This window comes from Pinus tabuliformis, chromosome 1_1, assembly GCF_031772625.1.
Source record: "Pinus tabuliformis cultivar Carrire ecotype Pingquan chromosome 1_1, CPIR1, whole genome shotgun sequence".
Taxonomy (NCBI): Eukaryota; Viridiplantae; Streptophyta; class Pinopsida; order Pinales; family Pinaceae; genus Pinus; species Pinus tabuliformis.
The window spans coordinates 257564308-257571441 of record NC_142297.1 but is presented as its reverse complement, the minus strand read 5'-3'; positions in this window follow the sequence as shown (position 1 = coordinate 257571441).

The following is a 7134-nucleotide window of genomic DNA, read 5'->3' as shown; positions in this document are numbered from 1 at the left end:
TAGATTGTTTTTACAAGATAAGGTGGTGTTTTTATTGTAACATGCACTCAACCTTAGGTGTGTTTCTCATGAACCTGTAATAGAGGGTTGGGTCTCTTACTTCCATCTTTATTATATTGTTGACCGTCATCGCCATCTTCATTGCATCTTAGGTCCAACCCTATCAAGTTGCGATATTAACCCATTGCTCTTTGCACATTATAAATTAGTGATAGAGATACCCTGTACATGGATGCCCTAGATTAGTACCTAATTGTCATGTTGGTGTCGATGCAACGTTATTTTATCATCACATAATCCATCCTTTTAAACTGCCATGACTTAAAATTTGAGCGTCGTCTTCCTCTTCTTCGTCATCTTCTAGATATACCCTGGAAGGATTCCATTACTCATTTTACCTCATGATTGCTGCTACATTTAGTCTCTCTTATGCATGTTGATATGCCTTAGTCTCATGTAATCATTGACATTAGCCCTTTTGCTTTCTTTTGCTTGGTGTTCTATCCTTCACAGAGGGACCACTATGATGAGTGCTTTTCCTTGCAAACCTATTTGCTCTTGTCTACTTAAGGTGCTTATATCTATTGGGTCTCCATTTTTATATTGTTTCATACATATTTTTCCCTATGATTACCTATACTTTTTCCTAGTTCTTTCATTATAATCTCCAATATGCACATCCTTGGATTATTACCTTAACCTTGAGCATGATAAGGTAGATTGTTAATTGTTTAGTACATTTCCTTTGTTTTCAATGTTTTAAGGAATTTTACATAATAATTTACTAATGATGGTCAATGTGGAGGATCAATTACTGTGATGGTGAAGGGTTCTTGTTCACTCGGTTCAATTCTTGTTCGCAAAATAATTTTCTTATTCCTACATTAGAGTCTGTCATATGTCTAGCTATCATGGTGAGAATTGAGAACATGAGTTTTGCATAGCAGGGGCCTGAGATGTTTTACATTGTTTCATTTGTGCCGAGGATCTTAGGAAGAAGCATGAAGCCATGATTAAAGATCTGGTCAAACCTCCTTCTATACGAACCAAATCCTCATATGCAATAAATAAAATGATCATTCAACTCATTTTTCTATTTCATTAGAAGTTTAAAGTCTTTAATCTCATTCCTAAATGATATCGAATGAGTTATGTTTGAGAATTCTATAATTTGTTAGCCAACGAGATATTTAGACCTAAGTATGGAAACATATTTGGTGGCTTTGTTCTATGGGCCAAGATATGCTAGATATAGTGAGACAAAGGATTCATGTTTGATGGTATATTGTGTGGAGTCATGTCATTCATGCTTGCTTTTGCTTATGAAGACACATCTCATCATTTCAATCCGAGCCAAAGATGCTCTTGCCATTCTATAGGGATGAAGATCATGATTGGAACCTTAAAATGTATGTCATTATTTGATATTTGATCTATGAGATCAGAGACATTGATATTATCCATAGATGAATGATATTCTTGTAAATATATATTAGACCTTGTAATGTGATATGGGGGAGAGGAGGGGAGATATAGCAACATTTGTATGTAATAGTCTTTTCTTAATACAATGATACTTTGAGTTCTATCATCCTGTGGTTTTGTTGTTGATCTATTGTTGATTGTCTTTGTAGTCTTCTTTCCAAGAAGGCATGACCCCCTTATGAGGAAGAAATTATACATTTGTAGGTGATACATTTGTATGATTTTTATTTCAGTTCTAATTATATTAGGTTATGTTCATGTTTCTTTATTCTCAGCTACTTTTATTTTTAGAGTCACTAGTAATTGGTTGAAACTCATTAAGGATATCTTCTAAACCATTATTTTGTTCATACACCAACATATGGTATGAGATAACTTAGGGAGTTATTCATCTTAGTTGAGTGTACAATGGAAACATAATACCATGAGACAAATAGACCTTAAGAGTCATGATTACATTTCTCTCACTTGAACCGACTGAGCCCCATTTATATTCGAGTTTGAGAAGAAGTGGTGGCTTCTTTGAAATGTAATGCAAGTTTGATTTCCGATGATTTTTGTTGTTATGCTCTCAAGATATGTTAGGATTTACTCCTACACAAACTTTGTTTGTACCTTATAAGTCTACGAGCCCCGGGTTGATAATAAATGTCCGAGGTTTATGCAAATAAATAACTCAACATCGTCAACTCAAACCTAGTTTCTACGATTTATACTACTTATTCCACGAGGATGATCTTCCTTTTTTTCATTCTCATGCTTCTTAAACAATGAAGTGTATCGAGTATCACTTTACGTCTTTTTGAAGGCTTATTAAAACCCCATGAAAGGATACCTTCTATCAAGCACACTACAACGTCTTCTGAGAGCTCATTAAACCATGAAGAAGACACGTTATCAAATATAATTTTATCTCTTTTTTGGCCTCTTTAAAATGGAAGAAAAAAGGCATTATCAATCTTTTATTTCATGTTGGCTAAACTATGAAGGAGATCCAAATAAATAAAAAGAGAAAGGGGGGAGGGGGGAGGGTGGGGGGGTGAATCACTTTTGTCCATTCCATCAATCAAAAGGGCAAAATTAGTCTCATTTCCTTTGAACATGGCCCCTGTTTGCATCATTACCATGCAATTGGGTTTTAGCTTACCTAGAAGTCTATTCACTCCTCTCGTTGGTTAATCTTCTAGTCACTATGGAGTGAGCACCGATACTTTCTATGTTATTGCATGGTATCATGTGGTGTTCACTAGTCAATCCTTCCAAGTCACTTTTCTATCATGTTGTTACATGTTCAAGGGTAGTCTAAGCCTCAGTCATTCATCTATAGTCCTTGTTGACCTTTTGTGTCAACCATCCTTGTGTCATTTATACCTCATGACTTCATCCATTCACATAATATCTTAGTCTATTCCTTGTCGATTCATGGGGGATACTATAAGGCCCTCCTTCAAAAAAAATTCCCATGGCAACTTTACCTCATTATCTAGAAGATTGATCTAAGAACTAGTAGAAACTTAGAGCTTGCAAACCTCAATGACAAGCCTCCTCGTGATTGATAGTGGGTTTACCTCATTGACTCTTGATTTATTGAGTCTATGATTGTTTCATGTTGACTCATTTATTCACACTTTGTGGTGTATGCTAGGTACCTTGGGGTCCATGTTCGTCATTGATGGGTCCCCTCACGTTTGTTAGTGGTATACCTCAATGATCAGAAGTTATACGGTTTCTACCATGTTTGACATTAGCTCATTTATTCACATTTTGTAGATTCGTACCATTGAGGTTGAGTAGAAGACCTTGGATATGGATATCTCACTCTTATATGGAACCCTTCCCAAGTTATGTTTGAGTTACATATCATTATATTTACTTTGAGGGCTACTCTTGGACACATGTTCTATATGCCTCAATAGCCCCGCTAATGTAAACTTTGACATCGATCACATTGTTTTTACTAGTGGTTATGATCTTTTGGTTTGTCACATAGATCCATTGTGTATGTCTCGTGGCCATGTACTATCATTAAATTGTGACATTGATCACACTGTTTTTACTAGTGGCTATGATCTTTTGGTTTGTCACATAGATCCACTGTGTATGTCTCATAGCCATATACTAGCATTTCATGCCACGGATATGCATTGTATGGTTAGCAACATGATTATCGAAAACAAAATCTAATTAATTTTCCTAGGCATTAATATGTTAGGTCACTACATTATTTATTTTGCATTCAATTTTAAAAATTTAAATGATCCAATCAAGCTTAATCCATAGTTAGCAACCATGGCACTAAATGAAGTTATTTAGTTATAAATAATGAAATGTTTCTCATTGTTTGGCTACTGAAGTTAGAATTCGAATGATAATTAAGCTCTATGAATGAGAAATGCATTATTGTTAGTTTAAATTTAAAGTCATAGTTAAAAGTTTGGGTAAGTTTATTCTAAACATATACATATGCTCAAATCTAGGTTTCCTTCATTCCCTACACGAAACAAGATTGAACTCTATTAGCCATGTCTAATATGCATTTCTCTGGATGGTTTCCCAATAACATTTGCTATATATGCTCAAATCTAGGTTTCCTTCATTCCCTACACGAAACAAGATTGAACTCTATTAGCCATGTCTAATATGCATTTCTCTAGCTGGTTTCTCAATAACATTTGCAATATATTATTCCAGGTATGATCGGATATTCTACAATTTGGAAAGTTTGATTAAGTGTGCCCATGCAACTACGAATTGAGATATTTGGTTTACATTCTCCTAAAAAAAACTATAAATCATTTTGTATACAAATTACTTCAGAGAAATCTTTATTATGGATTTAAAGTGGTTTCTCTTTTACTTTGTTCCTGCAAAAACGCTCTCTTGGAGAGCAAGTAATAATAAAACGCTGCCTTGGAAAGCACGAAAAATAAAAGTCTATCGCGATTTGACCATCATTGTCTCGAAAAACCAGAAATACACATCGAAATAGCTTGCCCAGCAAGTAATACAAGTCTATGTAAGGCTACCAATTAGCCTTTTCTTTTTGGTATTTTCGTTTTTTCAAATTACCATATTCTTTTAATATATATATATATACACATTTATTTGACCTCTACACATTAGTTTTTTAATAAATTTTCAGCCGCCACGTTTTTGTGAAAAAAATATTTTCAGCTGCTTCGAAAATCAATGAAAAATAATTTTCTGCCGGTTAATAAAACAATTGCCGCTGGCAGTGACATGCCAACTCCGCCGGTGGCCTAAGCGATATTATTATAATATGTGATTTATTATACCTGCCGCAGTTATTATGAATTGGGTTTTGGTGCTGGTTTGGTTTCGACAAAAATCTAATAAATTATTTTTATAATTTAATTTTGAAAATTAAAATTTATTATTTTTTAATTTATTTATTTTTAATGGTTTAGGGATTTGTTTTATGTATTTAAGGTTTTTATGTTGATGACTTAGTGCTAATACTTTGGTGGTCTCTTGGAGATATTGCGCTGAATGCATTTGTTGTAAATTTTGATAATGTAGGGACATTTCTCCTTTAGATTTGTAATGCATAAATAATTGTTTATTTAAGTCCAATACCTTTGTTGCTCCGTAACAATACTTTCTATTTAGGTAACTCTTTAATGCAATGTATTTACTGCAACAAATTCATTAACTCAGAGTAAAACAACCACTCACGTACATTTGATATCATTACAATTTGTTACTGAAATTCAATGTTGTGATTTTCAAAACACCCATACTAGTTATGTGTTTGCACCAATTCACTTACAGTAAAATGAATATGGAATTATAATTTCTAATCAAGGTTAATTATTACTTGATTTGTATTATTTTTAATGTTCAGTTTTTATTTATTTAAGGGATAATTTACAAGATTGTTTGAATTTTTAAAAAGTCAAAAGATTGACTCCATTTCTAGATGTTTTAAAACCATTCATATCTCTATAAGATTTGTTAAAGACTCTATTGATCCAAAGTGCATGAAAGGTGTTTACCTTGTGGAACCCCATCGGTGAGACTAGTAATTCCATTTCGCAAAGGATTCAGGGCAGGCAGCAAACTCTAGGCATTAGGCATTGTAGGACCTGCTCCTTTGCTCCATTGGTGAGACTGGTTGTTCCATTTCGCAAAGGATTCAGGGGCACACAGCAAACTCTAGGCATTATAGGACCCGCTCCTTTGCTCTAGCCAAACATGCTGAATTAACGAAGCACCATATTTACTTAGAAGATTCTTAGGTCCTCGCAAGGGTTGATCAATTCCATCAAGAAGCCATTTAAATTGAAAAGAGTAAAACTCTTAATATCGATGATAGATAGAAATTAAGTAACCGATAAATCCATTCTCTTTTTTATTTCTCTCATTAGTTTCCTTCTTCGGCCTTAATGTTTTTTTTTTTTTAATCCTAAAAACATAATAAATAAATTATAATATAAAATTTCTTAATAACTAAATATTCAAATCTTTAAAAAAAATCAAATTATATATATATATATATATATATATATATATATAAAAACAAAATTCAAAATTAACTAATTTGACTTTATAAAAGAAAAATGAAATGAAATATTTAACTGTTGCATCTTTTGTTTTCTATGTGGTTTTTCCAGCAAATCTGAACATTAAAAAATGTAGTTTGTCGGTGATTTTCTATTTACCATTTTATTTTGATGTCATTTATTATATAACAAAAAGATAAATATCGATTTTGTTATTTAATAAAAAAGTAAATGTAAACTTAAAAATAAAAATTTAATTTGTAATTTTTGACATTTAATAAAAACCCTTATCATCCTTAAATCTACTCTCCTCATAACTATTTAAATCCTTCATTTAAGCTCTTTTAGTATCAACATTCAAAATGGTTTTTACTGTGGATTCTCGATAACTAAGTAAAACAATTATCTATTTTAAATTATTTAATTTTAGAAATATTTTGTAGAATGTGATTATACAATTTTATTTTATTTAATAATATAAATATAAAATTTGTAAATTTAAATATAATAAATAATAAATTAATTTATATAATTCAAAAAATTAATAAATAAATAATTATAAATAATATAAAATATCTTTTATTAATAAAATTTAAATCAATTAAATAATCTAAGATAATATTGTCAATAAAATTAAATCAATTAAAATAATCTTAATTCAAGATAATATTGTAGTTAGTTGAAGAGAATGTTGAAAATATAATGAAATATCTTTGGTCCTTGATGATGGATGGAGTTACCATGGGAAACATTGGAAGGATCACAAATATTAATTTCAACATTCAAATCAAATAATTTAATTAAAATAAAAGAAATGAGGTGAGCATCAATTTTATCCAAACATAACCACAAGTTTCTCAACATCTTTTTAGCATTGTCCACTGAGTAGAAGAGTTTGTACTTCTCTACTTGTTTTTCTCTTAGTACCAAACCCAAGAGTGCCTTCATTTTCCTATGAAGTGCAATTGGATTCAAGTACTTCTTTCTACCCCTCGTGTGCTTAGGGTCTAGCACCCATCCTACCAGGTCGTCTAACAATTTAGAGTTAGACTTCAAGTGTCTCTCCTCCCTAAATTCTATATCTAAATCCCTTATCTCCTTGCGTGCTTCTAGTGGAATTTCTTTG